This window comes from Gossypium arboreum, chromosome 2 (genome assembly GCF_025698485.1).
Source record: "Gossypium arboreum isolate Shixiya-1 chromosome 2, ASM2569848v2, whole genome shotgun sequence".
Classification (NCBI taxonomy): domain Eukaryota; kingdom Viridiplantae; phylum Streptophyta; class Magnoliopsida; order Malvales; family Malvaceae; genus Gossypium; species Gossypium arboreum.
Genome location: NC_069071.1, coordinates 29,201,907 through 29,223,957, shown reverse-complemented (window position 1 = coordinate 29,223,957; position 22,051 = coordinate 29,201,907). Strand labels below are relative to the sequence as shown.

The 22,051-nt window shown below is 34.1% G+C and overlaps 1 long non-coding RNA gene across 1 annotated transcript; it reads right to left on the bottom strand.

The window, feature by feature from the left end:
• Positions 1-12,674: 12,674 nt before the first annotated feature.
• On the bottom strand, positions 12,675-13,819 carry LOC128285430 (uncharacterized). The gene is made up of 2 exons (XR_008275915.1): positions 13,711-13,819; positions 12,675-12,821 (listed from the first exon to the last, which is right to left on the bottom strand). It is a non-coding gene; the product is annotated as an uncharacterized LOC128285430 (long non-coding RNA).
• Between the last annotated feature and the right edge of the window lie 8,232 nt (positions 13,820-22,051).

Here is a 22,051-nt window from a genome sequence, read left to right as displayed (position 1 = left end):
ATTTGCTTAAGGGGTTCGATACTCTAATCACAAATTCAGTAGACTGTATAGGAAAAGTCTTACTGGATACTAAATTCATACATATATAAGAATGAGTTGATCCTAGATCTATCAATGCAATCACATTAGTACCATAGAGAGTGAAAGTACTAGTGATAACATCTGGAGATGACGTTTCTTCGTGAGCGCGAATAGCATAGGCTCTGGTAGGTGCTCTAGCATCAGATCTCACAGTAGTATCTCGAGTTTCACCTCTACCACCACTCACATTTCCAACATTATGGAATGATCTTCCTCTCATAGTAGGGATGCTTGATCTTACATACTGAGTCTTATTTTTCTCATCTAGCTCAGGACAATCCCGGATGAAATGTTCATGCAAGCCGCATCTATAACAAGCTTTATCATTCAATCTACACTATCCAAAATGTCGTTTTCCACATCGTCCACATTCAGGTTTATTTGATCTAACATTACCCATACTTGCCACTGACATAGCTGGAGTTTTTGAGCTTGTAATTTGCTTCTCACTATCTCTATTAGAGTATTCCACAGGTGTATTTGATCGACTAAATAAATCTCGAGATTTCTTTGATGAAAAGTGATATGGCTTACTCATTGATCTTTTTCTCGAGTCTCTAGCTTTTGAATCTGTTTTTCTCTTTCTTTGCTAAGATCCTCAGCTTTACAAGCACTTTCAACCAGAATGACAAATTCTTTCAATTTGAGAATTCCAACTAGCACTACAGGAAAATAGGGCTTTAGCGGCGTTTTATGATAAAATGCTGCAAAAATTGTAAAACACAGAACAATACCAAAAACACCGCTAAAAACAGAGAAATAGTGGTGTTTTTTACTAAAATGCCGCTAAAAACTAGAGCATTAGAGGCGCTTTCGGTAAAACGCCGCTAAAAACCAGAGCATTAGCGGCGCTTTCGTTAAAACGCCGCTAAAAACCAGAGATTAGCGGCGCTTTCTGTAAAACGCCGCTAAAAACCAGAGCATTAGCGGCGCTTTCGGTAAAACGCTGCTAAATACCAGAGCATTAGCGGCGCTTTCGGTAAAACAACGCTAAAAACCAGAGCATTAGCGGCGCTTTTGGTAAAACGCCACTAAAAGTCATATAACCTTTAAAACCTTAAACCCCAAAAAAATCATAAACACTAATCTATAACCCCTAAAACAATAATTATTAAAAATTATGGTTATACAATATATTAAATATTTTCTTATATAATCGTAAAAGAGATAGTATTGAATTTAAAATATTGAATTAATTATCATTATAGTTTAAGGTTTATGGTTTAAGGTTTAGGAGTTAATTAGTATTTGAAGGTTTATGCTGAATTATGGGTTTAGTGATTATGGTTTAGGGTTTAGGGTTTAGGGTTAGAGTTTAAGGTGTAAGGGTTTGGGCTTAAGGGTTAAGGGTTTATGGTTTAGTGTTTAGTGTTTATGGGATAGGGGTTAAGAGGTTTAGGGTTTAGATTAATTAGTATTTTTAATTTATATATTAAACAATTTCTTATATAATTGTAAAAGAGATAATATTAATTTGAATATATTAAAATTATGATTATAGTTTAAATTATTTAAGAGATAATAGATAAACTTTATATATATATATTAAATGGTTTAAGATTTAATCTAAAAATATTTTGATATATTAAAAATAATTCAATTCAAATTAATTCCTCTATAGTTAATTTATTTAAGTGAAATTTAAACTTAAAATTTAGTCCTTATATTTTAATTTGATTAGTTCTAGTCCTTGTATTTTTCAAATCGATCAATTTTATCTTTTGTACTTTTCAAAATTTAAAATTTTAGTCATGATCACTCAAATGATAGCAATTATATATGTTTGGTTAAATTCTGCTATTAGTCTTGGTATTGTGCGTAAAGTTGTAGGTTGAGTTCATGTTATCCAATTAGATCATTTTTGGTCCTTATACTTTTCGAATTTTGAAATTTTAATTTTGACACAAATGACAACTGTTAAATCCGTAACTACTTTTTGTGAGTAATATGTTTGTTGCATTAGATTTTAGAAATAGCAAAACTTAAAGAATTTAATAGCTACCATTTAATTAATACTACAATTTCAAAATTTCAAAATTACAATGACTAAAAATAACAAAATTAAAGTAAAATGACTAAATCCACAACTTACATATAATTCAATGACTAATAGAAAAAAATAATAATGAAAATATTTAACTTGTTTATATTTAACAAATTAATAAATATCAAATGAAAATAACATGTATATATTTATAAAAAAATTAAAACAATATCATTAGGTTTAAGTAAATTTACGTTAAGTATTTATAAATATGATGTGTTTTAAGTAAAATTTAATTGAAGATTTAAGGGGTTAGCGGCGTTTTTTCAAAAAATGCCGCAAAAAATAAAATAGTTTAACGTAAACGGTGTCGTTTTAATTGGAGATTTAGGGGATTAGAGGCGTTTTTTTTAATTTTTTTTAAAAAACGCCGCAAAAAAACATATTTGTTTAACTTAAACGGCATCATTTTCCTTTCTGAAATGTTTTCTTTTTCTCATGCCCGACACTAAAACCCCTAATTTTTCCCCTAAAATCAGTATCCTCAAAACACCCCCAATCTCACCCCTCCGTTGCCCTTTTCAATAAAGAAACTCTCCAATAGCAGCGTCTCCAAGCTCTTATCGAAGGTGCCCACGATTACTCTGGCTCTGCTATACTTGGATGGGGCGATGGGTATTACACGGGTGAAGAAGATAAAGGGAAAAGGAAGTTGAAAACTTTGTCTGTAGTTGCGGAGTAATTCCTTGTGGAAAGAAGGAATTTCTTGCAGAACTTCATCCAATATTCTATGCACAGTAAGTTAGGTTTTATGTGTTTGTTGTTTTTATTAATTAGCACTAGCAATCAGTGGATTTTTTGTTCCTTGGTGTTGTTGCTGTTGCCATAACAGTTTGCTACTTCGTTCCCATTCGCATTCCCACTCCCACTGCCACAAACTCATTTTGATGAAATATTGACGAACCCACCCGCAAATTTTCGAATTTTACATCACAATAGAACTATGGCAGAACATCGAACCAGGTTCCTTATATTTCACTACAAGTTCTTGTTAAAGATGCTTTGAAATGTTTACTGGTTTTGTTCATTTATTCTTGAGCTATAGCATAATGGACATATAAGAAAGAATATATATTGTACTTTTATCTTCTTCAAGGATTCCAAAGTAATCATGTGAACATATATATATATATATATATAATGTGAAATTTATGTCAATGTTCAAAATGATTATATTCATTATATAAGGAAAAAAAGTAATTAACACCCATAATTACGTTCAAAATGATACTGTCATATACAAAGACAAAAACAGGAACCGTTTACTGGGCAAGAACTTGCTTGTTCCAGTATGTTAACATCTTTATTTTTATTTTTTGTAATGGTAGTATGTCATATAAATGTTTGAAAGTAGTGCATGATGAAGGCAAGGTGGTGTGTAGGGAAAGAACCAGTGGAGGGCTATAGCATCTTCTCTCTGTATTATTCTTACTCAACCGTACTTGATTTAAGAGGGAAAATGCTATAGCATTGTCAATGTTGGAAGATAGTTATATTTTTTTTTTCAAACTTTACTCATGTTATTTGTATGAACATTTCTTTATTTTAAGTGTATGTAGCCAAGAGGTGGAGTATATACAGTTGGGGATTTCATGACAGGAAAAGAGGATTTACATGTTGTAAAGCCAACAACAACTGTTGATGAAGGTACTTGTTTACTTAGCTTATATCTTATAATATGTTGTCTGTGTTTTTGTGTATGTGTGTGTATATATGCATATTTAAAAAGGAAGGTTCTAATTTGTTGATCTTGTGCCAACACCAATAGCACTGGAAGCTCTTGTTGAACACAGAATCACCAGTTTTCCTGTTATCGATGATGATTGAAAATTGGTATGTTATCTTTCCCTTAATTTTTTCTTTTCATGAGTTTTTGGCAATTCATTTGCTAACTTTTAGTACCAAACCTCAAAGCTCTTTATACACTCATGATTCCTTAACATTTCCACAAAGGTGGAATCCTAGTATTTGCATTGTCCAACTAGGCAATGTCCCAAAAGTGAGTGTTGGATTGGATATTGGGCCTTGCCCATGAAAGGTTGAAATAGAATGCCACTCTTCTAGACTCGAATTAATAGTCATGATTCATTAAGTTTAAGAAAATATCTTGGTGAAACAGTGGCTAATTGGGACTGTAAGTATACGCAATACGATTCTTTCTCCATTCTTAAGACTTCAAGTTAAGGTGGGTGAAGGAAAGTTTGCTCTGGCCATATGATGACTTTTTAGGCCTGTTCACATCTCCATTATAGACCAATTCATTATTACTGCTTCAAAGGTTTCATAACTTGTATGTATTTGAGTTCACTGCAATTGGCTCGGGAAGAACTCATATTTTTGTTTATCATATAATTTTTCACCTTTTGCAACTAAAGCAGTCCTCAATTTTGTAGACTTTCAACGAGGTACAGAAGTTATTCAACAAGATGAATGGCCAGGTGGTTGGTTATTTAATGACACCAGCTCCATTAGTTGTACGTGAAACAACTAATCTCGAGGATGCTGCTAGGTCTGTCAAACTTACCTTACCTTTGCTATTCCATATATTGATTACCTACTTCCATAATATACGGTTCCTCTGTCTTTTCATTTTTTGGCACAAGAGGAAAGCATCTAAACTCGTCACCTAAACTTGTATTATCCCAGCATTGTAAAATGGGTTGAGAGAACTATCAAACATTTCTAATTGGTTTATCAGAAAATTTCAAATTATTGCTCGAGACAAAATACCGCAGACTTTCAGTTGTTGATGTAGAGGGCAAGCTGGTAAGTCAAAAAGCATCATAAAAAAATTTCCCCTCTGATTTAAACCCCTTTTTCATCTATTATGTTTTCTTCCAGGGTTTGCTAAGCTCTTTATGTGGGTATCATCACAAGAGGAAATGTCGTTAGAGCCGCCTTTCAAATAAAGCGTGAAATTGAAGGAAAAGCTTAAACACTCGAGACTTGAGAGGCTTTATCATTGAAGGATATTCAGGGTGTTGGATAGGGCAGTGTAGCAATGAAGTTTTTTCCTTTCTCCAATTATCAAAGAAAAGTTCGGAGAAAGGTGTGATTACATGCTTTTTATATGGTTAGTCTTGCCCTACTTTTGTATAATATTACATATATCATTTACATTATTAACACTGTTATAGTCACACAACTATTTACCAAGATTGACACATTGGGAGGGAAAAAGTTTAGCACAAATTCTTGTCAATGTTTTCAATCTATGTTGCTTTAGACTTTCTTCTTAAATTCAGTGTTTTTATTCGACATATTCAAAAACAAGTAGAGGCATGATTTTTCAAGGACAACATTACACATATATATTTGTAATATTTGAGTTGGGGCAACTGAAGCTGTCCATTTAGTATGTCAAGTTGATTTTGGGTTAATGTGGATCATGTCAAGTTGGGCTTAAAAGCTATTTTGAGTTTGGGTTATTTTAGGTTCTTTTCATTCAAGTTTAAGTTGTTTTGAGTTTGGATTTCTTTGTATTCAAATTTTTTTAGGTTTTGGGTAGTTTCTAGTTTCTTTTTCCTTTTGGATCATTTTGGAATTTTGATACTTAAGGTTCGAGTTTGGGTCGTTCGTAGGTTTTGGGTTGACGTTGTTTATGCCACTTCAGGTTTTAAAGTTTTCTAAGTTATTTAGATTTTGGTATTTTTAAGTTTGGAAACTATCAAATTTAATCGATATTTGATTTATACATTTAAAGGAATGAATATATATTTATTTTCATATTAGAATGATATAATAGTTTATTATACAATATATTAACAAAAAATTGTAGTAATTAGATAATATCAAGAATTGGTGAGAATTTAATCAAATCAAAATTTTATATAAAGTCATATGAAATCAAAGTACATATGCGATATTGCACATTATATCAAAATTCATGTATATTTTTTATATTTATTTCTTTTGGGATTTTGATCAATTTTAGGTTTGTACCATTTCAAGTTTAGTTTGTTTTGTGTTTTTGCCAATTTTTGAGTTGGCAAGTTTAGTTTTGAAGTTTTTTTTTTTCTGTTCATTTTGAATCTCGATACTTTAGGTTTAAATCATTTTGAGTTTGGGCCCATTTCGTGCTCAAATAATTTCGGGTTTGAGTTTGACTTATTTAAGTTACTGACTTTATATGATCAAATTGTATTGAAACTGATTTGAATTCTAATTTATTGGATTTAGTTTTTAGGTTAGTCCTAGGGTACCATATACACTTACGAAAACATATATTGTAGATTAAGACTAGAAGTGTTTATGGGTCAGATCGAGACAAAAATATAACTTGCTTGTTCCTATATGTTAACATCTTTATTTTTATTTAATTTAATATGTAAGTACATATTTTATTCATTTTTATGAATATTTATTAAATATTATATTTTTATTTTTATATAAGATTGTTGTTTTAATTATATAATTGAATAAATGTACAAGTTTGAGCTTAAAACTGTTGTTAGTTTTGTGTTATAATTTGTTCCAAAGTTAGATTTCAAGTCCTTAGATTTATAATTAGGGCTTATTGGATTTACTGGTATTTTTAGTCAAATCTAACTGTTCATCAAACCCTGATATTGCCTTTTGTGCTTGTAATTTTAGATATTGGAACTAAAGAATAATTTCTATATAACGTTAAACAATAGTAGTGCAGCATGTTTTTGTTCTACTTTTTGCAAATTAATACTATTGCTCATTGTTAAATAACAAAAGAATTCCATTGTATTATCAAACCTCTAGTTTTTCTTGATATGAGTTAACTATGGAATATTATTTTCATTTTCTCATATATATGTATTTGGTGATGCATTTATTGCAAACAATTGAGATTCTTTTCAGCAAAAGGATATTCTTAGATATGGAGGTTAGTTCCTTTAATTCCCTCTTGCTCTTAAGCCTGTGTAGTTATGCTGTTTGGCTTTTTTTGTTCTATTCGGTTATTAGCAACAATGTTTTATTTCTCTTTTGTTGAAACAAATTCTGATTCTTACTTTATGGTGGCATTATTAATAATTTATCTTTCCATATCATAATTCAAAGAGATCAGTTAATGTGCTTTGACATATGTGGCTTTGAGGGTCATATAAGTGTTTAATAAGGAGAAAACCATTTTATGTGTTAAATGCTGAAAATTTAGGTGTTAAATGCTGCAATTTATGGTGTCTGAAAGTTGTGATTTATGATATTCGAATGATGTATTTTAAGTTGTTCGAATGTGTTAAAAAGTTGATTTAATATAATGCTTAATGCTTAATGGTTGTTTGTTGTTGTTCAAAGCATGATGAAATAAACATGTTAGGCGTGGTTTAATACATGCCTTGCTGACCTCTAAGGTTGTCCAAAACAAGACAAAATTTAGTTATCTTTAAGATGTTCGAATGTGGTTGTTCAAATGGTTCTTCAAATTTTCCAAATGTCTCTTTAAGGTGCTCGAAAATGTCATATTAATGTCGTCCATATATGATTTTGAATGCTGGAAATTTGTAGCATTTAATTTCCTACTTGAAGTTGATTAGACCATGCTGTAAATGCAAAACATTTATATGCTATTCACATGCTAAATTAACCATTAGTGAGCTTAAAATTGATCTATTCGAATGTGTTAAATTCCTTGTTCAATGTGATGTTATTTATGCTAATGAATTGAGTATATTAAGTTGTGCAATTTGATGTTATATGTGGCGTTAATGTTGACTTGTTAATTGCATATTTTATTATTAATTTGATGTTATATGTGTCATTCATTAACTTTTGTTTCTTTTTTCTCAGGTTTGAGTTTTTGTTGGATGCATGGTCCAGGATTAGCTAAATTCATGCATAGTGACGACTTGTTTGAGCTAACTGCTTAAAGTGTGCATTCTATCATTATTTTGTTCTATTTGTATTTTGTTAGATTTCTGGTGTAGTATGATAAGTGCAGTATTTTGTTTGATTGTTATTGATAAACTTTCTGTTTGGTAGGATATATATTTATATCATAAATATTATTCCTTTTCTCAATATTTTGATAATGAATTTTAATTTTTTATATTTTTATGACTTTTATAATATTTTATTTTTTAAAATTTTATAACCTTTAGCGGCATTTTTGGGAGAAGCGCCACTAAAGGTCATGACCTTTACCTGCATTTCCTATAGCGGCATTTTTTGCGGTGCTTGCAAAAACGCCGCAAATAATTTTAGCGGCGCTTAAAGGCCTAAAAAAATGCCGCTAACAGTCAATTTTGCTGTAGTGTAGTTGTTTTATATCTTCGTTCAAATCGTCAACGAACTGTTTACACATAATCTCCTTAGTAGACACATACTATCGAGTATACGTGCTTAACTGTACGAATTCTCTTTCATACTCGGTGACAGTCATGCGACCTTGTTTTAACTCTAAGAACTCTTTATGCTTTTGATCAAGAAATCGTTGATTTATATATTTCTTTTGGAATTCTGTCTGAAAGAATTCCCATCACTCATTCCCTCGGTACTATAGACACCAAGGTATTCCACCATTGATATGCAGTGTCTCTCAGTAAAGATACAACATATTTAATACATTCCTCAGGAGTACAAGACAATTCATCAAATACTCGAATCATATTTTTGAGCCAAAACTCAGCTTTCTTAGCATCATCATCAACAGTAGTCCGAAGCTCTTCAGCCCTATGTTTACGAATTTTATCCACTGGCAGCTTGTTCAACCGTATCGGATCTACAACTTGAGGAACAACAGGAATTTGTTGAGGCATAGGTGGGTGTGGAGGTTGTTGAGCAGCCAGATTAGTACGAACGTATTGCATGAACCATTCGTTCATCATCTGGAAAAAGGCTTCTTTAGCCACACCTCCGTGACTGCTCGACACGGGTCTAGATTCAATAAGTTTTGTCCCTTGAGTAGGAGTTGGCATATTACTCTTTACATCATCCGCTATAGCTCATTTGGGATCCATTACTATACGAAAATACAATTTAAGCTGTCAGGAATCATCACACTATTGCAGAGTATATATGGCATGTATAGCTAGACTCTCACACACGTTACGTTAGTCCTAGAATCAACTAAACCGTAGTTCTGATACGAATAAAATGTAACACCCCAAACCCGTATACGTCACCAAAATAGGGTTACGAGGTATTACCAACCAATACACAACATATAGCATTCATTCTCATGCATCATTCAATACAATCACATTGTCCCTTATAAAGACCTATGAGGCCTTAAACATGCTTAAAAAATGGTTTGGGACTAAATGATAACATACGATAATTTCAAAAAAATTAAATTTTTTTCATATAAAAAGAGGTCACATGCCCGTGTGAATAGGCCGTGTGCCTCACAAGGCTAGTAGACATGCCCGTGTCTTAGGCCGTGTGGAAATAGGGCATACCTACTAACTTGCATCACACGGCTGAGGACACGCTTGTGTGCTAGGCCATGTGAAAACTAGAGAGTATACTGACATGAGTCACACAGCCAACCAGACGCTTGTGTGTCTAGCCTGTGTGCCATTCGAAATGGCCACATCCGCCTGTGTACTAGGCCGTGTGCCATTTTGAGGGGTATACTGACTTATACCACACGACCAGTCCGCCTGTGTGTGAGACTGTGTGGAGCATACTGACTTCAATTCAATTTCAACACCAAGGGACCCACAATCATGTAACCTAATCGTGTGTCACACACGGCTGATACACACGCCTGTGTCTCTACCCTTGTGGACAAAAATAGGCCATTTGCAAAGCCAATTTGCCACCCTTTTTGCACATAAAACTCAATTGGTACCATTTTAAGTCACAAATATGTAGCCAAAGTTCATCAACCAAAACATAATCATACCATATCCATTTCAACTAAAATCAATACTCAAATCCATACCATTTACCTATTAAAATACCAATCAATTTATCTTGCTTTACTAAGCATAATATATAGAATTCATCCAACTAAACCAATCCAAATATACATAATCACTTTAACCACATTCATTCAAGATAGGTCTATTACCAAACATTATAATAGAACCATTGCATATTCATAAAACATCATCAAGTTTATCATTTTATGCCAACTCAAATGGCCAAAATACACATCCATCAAACAAACTAAATTGACACAAGCCTATACATGCCATATACCATATATACATAACTTCAAAAGTACAAAATAGATGATCGATAGTGTGATGAAGTCTCTGACGATTCCCGGATCCGAGCTATTTTCGTAGAACTATAAAACATCAAAAACTAAATAGAGTAAGCTATAAAGCTTAGTAAGTCCCTATATGAACATGAAATAATCACAACATTTATTAGCAATTCAAAATGGATAATATAGTAAACATTCAAAGCATCAAATCATGAGCTATCATAGAATTTATCCCTATTATGATTCATGAGTTCTCAACTTCATCTAAATCGATACTTGAATAGTTTTTTGTACATACCTGTACCGATACATTTCTATTTCTCATCAGTACTCTTATCAAACCGCTCTAGTTTGTGAATGCTTACGATACAAATTCATTGAATTTTTTCGATGCCATAGTCCAACTATGGTCTTACACATACATTGCCAAGGCCCTGTCGTGGTCTTTCATTCACATGCCATAACCCGGTTATGGTCTTATTATTCGATTGTCATAGCCCGGCTGTGGTCTTATTCAGCAACTTGCCTTACTCAATTCATACATTTCATTTAATATCTCAGCATTTATCCAATAGAATAATTGCTATCTCAATTTCATCCATCAAATAGATAGGTACACATTTAAGTTTAATTATACGAACTTACCTCGTATTCGGAATTATCGTATCGGGTCGACTACTCGATAACCTTGCTTTTCCCTCGATCTAAATCCGAATTATTTTCTTTCTTGATCTATATGAATCCAAAATTGACTTATTCAATCACATAATCTTTCAATTTAGTCCAAAAATACACACTTGGGCATTTTTACACGTTAGCCCCTAAACTTACACATTTAATCAATTTAGTCCCTATTTCACAAATACACAAAATTCACATAATTTCTTTAAACCCAAGCTTGTTCAAATTACATATAGGTCCCCAGTAGCCCAAAAGTTTCATTTATTTCACATTTTAACCCTTCAATTTACATATTTCACAATTAATCCCTATTTGACACTTTTGTCAAAAATCACTTTACAAAACATGTAAAACTATCATCAAGCTTTCGTATTTCAACATTAAACATCAAATAACTCATAGATTCAATGATGGAAACTCTCAAAATCTTTAACAGTTTCAAAATCTAAGGAACGGGCTAGTTGATTGAGCTGCAACGATTACAAAAACATAGAAATCATCAAAAATCGAGCTAAAACTGTACCTTAATCAAACTAGGAGTTGGTCAAATATCACAAGCCCTAAAATGTTTTCTTTTTTCCTCTTATTTCTGTTGAAAATATGATAACATGAACAATTGTTTCCTTTTGTTTTTTTAATATTAACCTTATTTATCAAATGCCAAATTTATCCTTAATTTATAACATTTTTAAATACATAAATGTTGTCCATAAAAGTCCACTATCATTTTAAATGGTTTAATTACCATTTAAGGCCATTAAATTTAAAAGCCAAAGCTATTTGACACCTTTAACAAGTAGAATGCAACTTTTGCATTTTATGTGATTTAGTCATTTTCCTCAAATTGACTAATTAAGTGATAAAATTAATTCACGAAATTTTTACACATATCAAATAACATGCTGTAAACACCAAAAGTAATATTAAATTAATTTTTTGACCTCCGATTTGTGGTTCCAAAACCACTGTTCTGATTTAGCTAAAACCAGACTGTTACAAATAGGGTGTACTTCCCCTCATATGTATTATGATGGAGATTCGAGCCTCTCTTGTAACACCTCAAATATGGTAGGTCCAAAGTTTCGGGGTATAACAATAAATATTCTATCTAGTGTAGTATTATCTGCCCAAAAGACTATTTTGGCATATATGTGTAGGCGTATAGTAACCGCCACAAGAGTAAGAATTGATTTTTTGATATTCTATCATGTATTAAGGAGAAGTTCATGTTAAGAAATTAAGGGTAAGTAGAGAAGGAATATGTAACACCCCAAATCCGGCCTAGACGTTATGACCGAATCCGACATGCCACATCGAAGCGTTCAAAACATTTTATATTGTTGATCCAGAAAAACTTACTTAGTGTTTTAAAAGATAATTTCATTATAGGTTAAAGTGAATGGAAGCTGTGCACCAGGTAGGAAACCAGAAAAGAGGAGGTGAGTCCATCGGACTGTTTAAGTACCAAACTCCCTTCGGATCCAATCCTAGACATGCAAACCGCCATTGCCATACCTTAATGTCATGTATATTTCTAGGAAACCGATTTGATTAAGTCCTTTTTAGGAAAAGTGATTAATTTTGGAAAATATCTTCATTGCGGAAGCTTTACTTGTTTTCGTGTTATTTTGAAATCAATTGTTGTTTTTTTTTTTTGAAAACGCACCCTAAAGCTATCCAATTTCAACAGTTAAAATAAGTAATACCTATCTTAATAATACATATTAAAACTATCAAAAATAATTAAGCGACCTTATTACATTTAAAAACCCAAACCTCAACGTAAATAATAGGATGTCCAGTTCACCAAAAGAAAGCCAAACTTTCAGAACAGGTGGCCACTCCGAATTCCCTCACAGCTCCAAGCCCACTATGGTTGGGGAGTTCCTGCGTGGATGAAAATAAAAGGGGTGAGTTTGGGGAAACTCAGTGTGTAAGGAAAACCCATTCAAAGCCCAAGTCAGCTCTAGCCCATTGGGCCTAAGCCCATTCAAGTAACAGTGGTACTGGGCCAGAGCCCTTTTCAGATTACAATAAACTGGGCCTTAGCCCCTTATTCAGATAACAATATGGCCCATAGGCCCATTTCAAAATACATGCAATATCAATAACATATGCAAGCCCATTTGGGGAGACTACTCAACCCACTAACCACTACACTCCACCCGTACCAGCCATACACTCCATGTGGGGATAGCTCAACCCACCCATTTAACACTCACGGTTGCAAAGCATTCTTTCGCTCGTTAATAGTAAATTGAGGCAAAGCCTCCAGTACGTGGACAAGCCACTTTCAGTACTTCCTCCGTCAATATCCCAATCCCATGCATCAGATAATAACAACATGGCATGCAGTAAATAACAATAGTCAAACATGCATTTAAGTCAATTTAACCCTAGGGGTATTTCGGTAATTTATCTCCTAAGGGTAAAACTGTAAATTTTCCACTTTTAAAGGTATTTCAGTAATTTATCTATTTTAGGGTTTTTCATGCATATTCTTACCTTTCATGTACTACAGAATCACGTACCGAAGGTTCTTACCGAATTGGGCCCGTTGGCCCATCATTCTAATTTTGGCCCATTAAGCCCAAAAATATCGAGGGCACAGAAATCATGCACTTTGCAGTCCAAACATTGCAGCTTACCAAAAACATTAATCGGTTTACCTCACGAGCATTCGCAGACTTGTAAATCTACAAAATACCGATTTTTGGCATTTCGGATTTTTGACTTTTGCCGATCTAGACTAAGAAAGAGGGTGTTAGTTACACACCTATTTGCGACGATATGCTGACGAGATCCACACACGAACTGCCTACAATTGGATTACTAACACATTAATCTAACTATTCAAATACGAACTACGTATTAACCCCTTACAATATTCGGCCAACCACACCTACAGATCATAGTAAGCTTATAAGAAAACAATAAGCAACTCATTAACAAATTTTTGTCAATGTTTACCACATAATCATAATTTCACTGCAAGCTGTCTTCCTGAGCAACAGTCACTAAATTATTTATAACTGGAGCTACGAAACTCCAAATCAAGTTTTGTTAATTTTCCCTGAAAATAGACTCATATATCTTCTATCCATAAAATTTTCAGAATTTTTGGTATGGCCAATCAATACCATATTTTTCTTAAAGTTTCCCATGTTTCACTGTTTGACTAATCTGATCACTCTTCATTACGAATCAAATTTCTCATTGTACAGAATTCAAAATATGTTCTCGTTTATTTCATTTGAAACTAGACTCATTAAGCTTTAATTAAATAATTTATTCACCTTCTAACTCATCTCTCACAATTTATGGTGATTTTCCAAAGTCACATTACTGCTGCTGTCCCAAGCAGATTTATTACCAAATCACTCTTTCACACATAACTTGCATGCTTGTTATTTAAACATGTATATCACCAATCAATCATCACATATCTATGATTTTAATTAAGTATAATCTCTATTTCATCATTTTAAAGCACAACATGTTAGCCGATTTTTCCCCTTAGCATCTAAGGCACATGTATGCTCATTTGTTTGGCTCAACTTCACCTATCTTCCATTTTTCATCAAAAGAACATGAAACAGCAACCATTTCCTTCATTTTAATTCATGAACAAATGCTCACAACACAAATAAAAACCAAAATATGCTTCAAGAGTTAAGGTAGAATCAAGAAGAACCCATGAACATCAAGATAGAAGCAAACTACCATGAACTTACCTTCAATTTTCTTCCCCAAGTGACCGAATATTCAAGAGCTTTCTCCTCTCCTTTTTCTTCTCTAACTTTAGGCTATGATGAACAAAGATGGACAAAACTTTGTTCTTTTCACCCCTTTTTTTTTTAATAAAATTTCATATTTCATCCATTTAATTCTTTAATACAAAAGACATGAAATTCCCATCATGGAACATTTACCTAACCCATTATCATGGAACATTTACCTAACCCATTATCAATTTGTATCAATTTGTACCATAAATTATGGATATCAAGTGCACATTTTGTCTACAACAACATGATGGCTGGCCACTTCATGTAAAATGGGAGGTTTGACATGCAAATCCTCCTATTTTGCACTACTATTTATTTGGCCACTACAAATTAGCCTATAGCATTTTCAAACATTTTCACATAGGTCCTATTTCATAATTTCAATCACAAATGAAAAAATCAAAGCATGAAATTTTGCCAACATTCACAGAATTCCCGAAAATTGGGGCATTACAGAATATTCGCTAAAAGTATAGTACGTTTGGTTTGTATGGCATTTAAGTAAAGTGATTAGAAATAAACTAAACAGCCAAACTAGATAATTGTGATTGCAAGGCTTTTATTAATATATTTCTAGAAAACTATAGGCTATTAAGAAGGTAAGTTCTAAAATGTATGACACTTATTGTAACAACCCGTTTTTAGTCAAATCGAAACAATGGTTTCGGGATCACAAATATGAGGTTGAAATATGAGGTTTAGGGTTTTTCCATTGATGAATATAGGTGTATTTGGATGTTTAATGATATAAAATGTATGCTTGTTGTTAGATAAACAACATTTGTAAAGTAATTTTTGACAAAATTGTCATTTAGAGATTTAGTTGAGAAATGTTGAAATTTTGTGGTTAAATTGCAAAATAAATGAAAAATATGGGCTGTTAGGGACTTAATTGAAATTCGGCTAGCATGCCTATTGGTTGAATTACATGAATTTGTATTTTTATGAGATAAGGATTAAATTGTAAATATGTTGAAATATTTGGGGCAAAAACGTAAAGTTGCCTTAATATGTATTTTGACTAAATTGAATTGAATGATAAATAAATAAGTTAATTTTGATTACATTTAGATCAGGAAAAGTGAAATTTGGATTTAGATCGGGGGAAAAACAAAGTATCGACTAGTCGACTTATTTCGCCGTTTTTGCAATCGAGGTAAGTCCGTATGTTAATAAGTATTAATATAATTGTGTCTTAAAATGCTTTATTATTGAATTAAATGGGAATACGACCTTGCAGACATGTTCGACGATGATTTGACTATGAGAAATCTCGGTTGAACCTTAGGAATAGATTAGGATAAAAATGACATGTCATTAGGGGTTATGTGATTTGGGTGCTAGTCCGTACGTCCTACTGGTGGCTAAGATATCCGGCATGTGTTGCAAATTCTGGTCAGATTGTGTGAGTAACACCGTGTAGCTTCATCATAACCATTAGCTTGTGTGAGCAGACCCGTTATTAGCTCGAGAGTGTGCATTATATGTGATATGAGATTGAGATAGCTTTGGATATGTGTTGGCACTTAGAGTGCGAGATTCCCGAGTATCCCATAGTATTCTGAATGGTTCAACGAGTATATTAGAGATACAAATGAGAATAAGATTGATGCGAGATGGTACAGGTATGTACTTGAATAGTACTAGCATTGAATCAAAGAAATTGTGAAATTCCTATCTAACCTTGTGAGTGAATTTGTGAGATGTTTGTGTATCAATATGAATTATATCATGATTAGTTAATTGCTTAATTTGTGTATGTATGGTAAGATGAGTTTATTATTATAAGAATTTACTAAGCTCTATATCTTATTTGTTTACTTTCCTATGTTTTATAGTGAATATTGAAGCTAGCTCGGATTTGGGAATCGTTGGAGATCTCATCACACTATCAAGCTTTCACTTTGGTACTTTTGAACTTGTGTTTAAGTTATATGGCATGTATAGGAATTATGGTCTTTTTGGTTTATGGTTTTGTAGTGAATTTAGCCATTTGAATTGGCTTGTAAGTGTTAAGTGTTTGGTCTTGTGTATAGCCATGAGAGTTGGCTTAATTTGGTATATTTTTGGTGATGTATATATATGAGCAAATGGTCTTGGTTTTGCATTTGGTAATTGATATATATAAATGCTTGTGGTGAATGGTTGTTTGTGAATTGGTATGCTTGTGATTTAGATAAAGTGATGTATAAATGAAAGTGCATATATGAAGTTAACTAGTTAAGTGAATTGAAAATGTGAATTTGGTATAGAATTGAATAGCCTAATGTGGTACTTGTGTGCCTTGTTGTTTTTGGTATGGAAATGGTATGAATAATGCTTGGTTGAGGTTGGTTGAATGCTTATTTATGCCATATTATGTGCCGATTGGATTGTATAGGTGTATGCTAATTTGGGTGAGAAAGATGGCTTGGTATGTAACACCCCGTACCCGAGACCGTTGCCGGAGTCGGACACGAAGTGTGAACGAACTTAACTCCTTTATTTATACAGTTCATTTTACCATTTCCAGACAAGCTGGCCAACTGCGTCACTGCCACCTTAAAAATCATATCTCGAGTTACAAAACTTGAAAACCAGTTATGTAAATTTTTCCTAAAACTAGACTCATGTGTCCATCTACAAAAATTTTTATAAAATTTTTGGTCGAGCCAATTAGTACAGTTTATTAGTTAAAGTCCCCCCTGTTTCAGGGTTTGACTACTCTGACCTCTGTGTATTACGAACCAGATATCTCTCTGTACAGAGATTCAATGACTATACCGTTTGTCCCTAATAAAAGTAGACTCAATAAGGAATCTTTACATCTAAAGTATGACTTCTAATTATCTTTTTATAATTTATGGTGAATTTCTAAATTCGGGACAGGGGATCCAGAAATTGTTCTGGTCCTGTTTCACAAGATTTTAAATATCTAATACAGTATAGTTCGCATACTTGTTTTACTTCTTCCATGTAAAAATAGACTCATCAAGCTTCGATTCCATAATTTATCCATTATTTAATTCCATTTATACTATTTTTAGTGATTTTTCAATTTCACAACACCACTGCTGTCTGCCTCTACTATTAGAGTAAAATTTTTTTTCTATTAGAGTAATTTAGCATGCATATCACCAAGTATGATCATGACTAGCCATACCCAAGGCTAATCATTACCAAGCATTTCCTTACTACTCAATAACCATATCATGAGTGTAACACCGGAAATGATTAGCCATGACAAACGGCATAATAATTAAATAGACTTTAACTGTTACTTATAACTAAGTATCATAAGACCCAATTCAACTTAACATTTATGCCATTTTCGCATGGCTAAAAGTATACATACCAAAGTTCAAACAAAACGTAATAGCCTATACATGCCGAAATGTTCTCTTAGACCAAATAAGAAGAAGATACCAAAAAGTTGCAAGCTGGTGCGATGACTTCGACGGTGATCCCGAGCACACAAAAATGGATCAAAGGAACCTTATATTGGATGAAATGATTCCCAATCGACTACTCGATTATCTTTGCTTTGCCTTTGTTTGATTCTCCCCCTTTGATGTCTTGATCTCTTACTAGCTAAAGAAGAATGCCGAATTTCTTTTGGTAAGTTCCCCTTATTTCTCCATCTCTTCATTCAGCCAAGAAGAACCGATTTCTTCTTTTGTTTTCATCACATTTTCATTCTTTTTTTTCTTTTATTATTTCCTTTCTTTTACATAAAATAATGACCACTTCATGGAAATTTACCACATATTCTAATATATGCTCCATCATGGCCGGCCACTATGTATAAAAAAGGAGTATTTGACATGCAAAACCATTATTTTCACTACATGCTTTAATAGGTCCTTATAGATTAACCTATCACATTTCAAAAGTGTCACACATAAGTCCTATTAACTAAATTCACATGCAATCGACTAAATCGAAGCTTAAAACTTTCACACATTCATATTCACATATTCTAGACAATAATTATCACATTCAAATACTTCGGTGACTCGGTTTATCGGTCCCGAAACCACTTTCCGACTAGGGTCAATTTAGGGCTGTCACAACTCTCCCCCACTTAAGAAATTTTTCGTCCCCGAAAATCATACCGGTAAATAGGTTTGGGTATCGTTCTTTCATAGAGTTCTCGGTCTCCCAAGTAGCTTCTTCCATCCTGTGTTTGAGCCATAACACTTTTACTAAAGGAACCCTTTTGTTTCGTAACTCTTTCACTTCACGAGCCAGGATACGAATCGATTCTTCTTCATAACTCATATCGGGTTGAATTTCAACCTCTGATGGATTAATTATGTGCGATGGATCAGATCTATAACGTCGAAGCATCGAAACATGAAAGACGTCGTGAATCTTTTCAAGTTCAGGGGGCAAAATCAATCTATACGCAACTGGACCAACTCGTTCGGAGATTTCATACGGCCCAATGAATCTTGGACTCAATTTGCCCTTACGGCCAAATCTGAGTATCTTTTTCCAAGGTGAAACTTTAAGAAACACTTTGTCTCCCACCTGATACTCAATGTTTTTTCGTTGCAAATCCGCGTACGACTTCTGGCGATCTGTGGCTACCTTCAGACTTTCACGGATTACTTTTACTTTCTGTTCAGCATCTTTAATTAAATCAACTCCGAAAATTTTACTTTCACCGAGCTCGGTCCAAAACAATGGTGTACGGCATTTACGACCGTACAAAGCCTCGTAAGGTGCCATCTTAATACTTGATTGAAAACTATTATTGTAAGCAAATTCAATCAAAGGTAAATACTGTTCCCATGAACCACTAAACTCGAGGATGCAACATCTCAACATATCCTCAAGTATCTGAATTATCCGCTCGGATTGACCATCGGTTTGTGGATGAAAAGCGGTGCTAAAATGCAGCTTGGTACCCAAAGCTTCTTACAATTTCTTCCAAAATCGCGAGGTGAATCTCGGATCTCTATTCGACACAATAGAAATCGGTACCCGTGTAATCTCACAACGAGAAACATACAATTTAGCTAGTTTATCCAATGAAAATCCGTTAAATGCGGGGATAAAGTGAGCCGACTTAGTCGATCTATCAACAACAAGCCAAATCGCATCTTTCTTACTTGCCGACATCGGCAACCGGATACAAAATCCATCGTGACTCGATCCCATTTCCATTCAGGTATCATGATCAGCTGAAGTAAACTTGTAGGCACTTGATGTTCCGCTTTCACTTGTTGACATATTAAACACTTCAATACAAAATCAGAAATGTCTCGTTTCATACCATGCCACCAAAATTGACATCTCAGATGGTTGTACATTTTCGTACTCCCCGGGTGAATTGACATTCGGCTACAATGAGCTTCGTTCAGAATCATCGAAATGAGTTCTGAATTTCTTGGAACGCACAAACGACTTCTGAACCTCAAACAATCGTCATCATCAATTTGAAACTCTGATTCCATATTCGGAACACATTCAGCCCGTTTTGCAACCAATTCATCATCGACTTTCTGAGCTTCACGAATTTGATGAATCAATAATGGTTTGGCCTTTAATTCAGCTACTAACACATTGTCGGGTAGAACAGACAAGTGTACATTCATCGCTCAGTAAAGCAAGCGGTGATTTCGGCTTAAGGCGTCGCAACCACATTAGCCTTTCCGGGTGATAATCAATGACAAGCTCATAATCTTTCAACAACTCAAGCCAACGCCTTTGTCCCGATTCAAGTCTCTTTGAGTCATCAAATATTTGAGACTTTTGTGATCCGAATATACATGGCACTTCTCACCAAATAAGTAATGTCGCCATATTTTCAAGGCGAACACAATGGCGACTAGTTCGAGATCATGGGTTGGATAATTCTTCTCATGTGGCTTCAGTTGTCTCGACGCATAGGCCACAACTCGACCTTCTTGCATCAATACGCAACCCAACCCAAGTAGGGATGCATCACTATAAATGACAAACTCTTTGCACGATTTGGGCTGCACTAGAATTGGAGCTTCATCAAATAAGTTTTCGTTGATCGAAACTTTTCGACATTTTTCCGTCCATTCAACTTAACATCTTTTGAAGTAGCCTTCGATGGTGTGGCTGTCATCGAGAAACCCTTTACAAACCGTCTGTAGTAGCCGGCTAGTCCCAAAAAGCTTTGAACTTCAGTAATATTTCTCGGAGGCTTCTAGTTAAGTATGGCTGAAATTTTGCTCGGATCAACTCGAAGACTCGATGCAGATACCACATGACCCAAGAAGCTAACCTCTCTTAACCAGAACTCACACTTACTGAACTTGGCATATAACTGCTTATCTCGTAAAATCTGCAACACTAATCTCAGGTGCTCAGCATGTTCGGTCACACCTCTTGAATAGACCAAGATGTCATCAATAAACACAACTACAAATTGGTCCAAATACTGTCTGAAGATCCGATTCATCAAATCCATAAATACCGCAGGGGTATTAGTGAGCCCAAACGGCATTACGAAGAACTCGTAGTGACCGTACCTCGTTCTGAAAGCAGTTTTGGGTATATCCGAATCTCGAATTCACAACTGATAATAACCCGATCTCAAATCTATCTTTGAAAACACCGAGGCTCCCTTTAGTTGATCAAACAAATCATCAATACAGGGTAACGGATATTTATTCTTTATTGTCACCTTATTCAACTGACGATAGTCGATGCACAACCTCATGGTACCGTCCTTCTTTTTCACAAACAATACTGGTGCACCCCAAGGTGAGAAACTTGGTCGAGCGAAACCTCTATTCGTCAACTCTTGCAACTGAGCTTTCAACTCTTTTAACTCGGTTGGTGCCATACGATACGGAGCTATCGAAATCGGGTAGTCCGGTACAAGCTCAATACCAAACTCTACCTCCGAGCAGTGGTAAACCCGGTAATTCTTGGGAAAAACATCTGGATATTCACAAACCACCGGTACCGATTCAAGTTTCTTTTCTGGCTCTTTATTATCAAGCACGTATGCAAGATACGCTTCACACCCCTTTCTCACATATTTTTGAGCTAACATCGAGGATATTATTGTTGGCAATCCATTCAAGATAGTAGACTCAACTCGGATTATTTCATTATTTGCACACCTCAAATCAATAGTCTTGCTTTTACAATTCACAACCGCATCATGCACGGTCAACCAATCCAGACCGAGAATAGCATCAAATTCATCAAACGGTAAAAGCATCAAGTCGGCCGAAAAATAGGAATCTCGGATCATCAGAGGACATTTCTTACACACTTTGTCAACAAGTACATATCGACCCAAGGGGTTTGACACTCAAATTACGAACTCAGTAGACTCAACAGGTAGAGTCTTACTGGATG